Raw genomic sequence first — 966 nt, forward strand, 5'->3', positions numbered from 1 at the left:
CCCAACCGTAATTGTCACCGAGAAACAAGGGGAAGATTTTGGTCCAAGGGGAAGGGCCATCTGGCGGAGGAGACAGAGGGAAGTGTGTGAGCGAACACGTGTAAGGTCAAAGAGGGGAAAGAGGGGAGGAGGGGAAGAGGATTGAGGAGGGAAGGAGAGGAAGAAGAATGAGGAGGGAAGGAGAGGAAGAAGAATGAGGAGGGAAGGAGAGGAAGAAGAATGAGGAGGGGGGAGAGGAAGAGGAATAAGGAGGGGGAAGAGGAAGAGGAATGAGAAGGGGAGGAGAGGAAGAGGAATGAGGAGGGGAGGAGAGAAGAATGAGGAGGGAGAGAAAGAGTAATGAGGAGGGAAGGAGAGAAAGAAGAATGAGGAGGGAAGGGGAGGCAGAGGAATGGTATAAAGGGGGTGAGGAAAGGAGGAAGGAGAGGCAGAGGAATGCGAAGTGGAAGAGAGGGAATGGAATGAGATAGAGGGAGTGAGGAAGGGAGAAATAAGGAGGAAAGAGGCAGAAAGGAAGAAAGAGGAGGGGGAAAGAATGCATGAGAAAAGAGGAGAAACAAATAAGGGATAAAACAGAGATATAAAACTCTAGGTAAGACAGAGGGAGAGAGAAAAGAAAAACAAAAACGAAAATAAATTGATAAGAATAGAAATGAGAAGCCAGACGAAAATAAGACTACAGAAGAATAGAAGAAATAAAAACGTCATCACACAAGAACAAGAAGAGACATCACGAAGAAGAAAGAGAGAAAGGAAAAGAGAACAAAGAGGAGATAAGAAAGAGGGGAAGAGAGTAAGAAGAGGAGCCATTAGAACTACAAGAACCATTATCACAGAACCATTACAGATTAGCAGGTCACGTCAACATGCGGCGTGGTGGAGTGTGGTTCCATTTGAGAAGAGAAATGGAAGGAGAATTGACCATCCCTTGAGGTGGGGGGGGGGGTAGAAAGGTATATGGGTAGG

The sequence above is a fragment of the Penaeus monodon genome, chromosome 31 (genome assembly GCF_015228065.2).
Source record: "Penaeus monodon isolate SGIC_2016 chromosome 31, NSTDA_Pmon_1, whole genome shotgun sequence".
NCBI lineage: Eukaryota > Metazoa > Arthropoda > Malacostraca > Decapoda > Penaeidae > Penaeus > Penaeus monodon.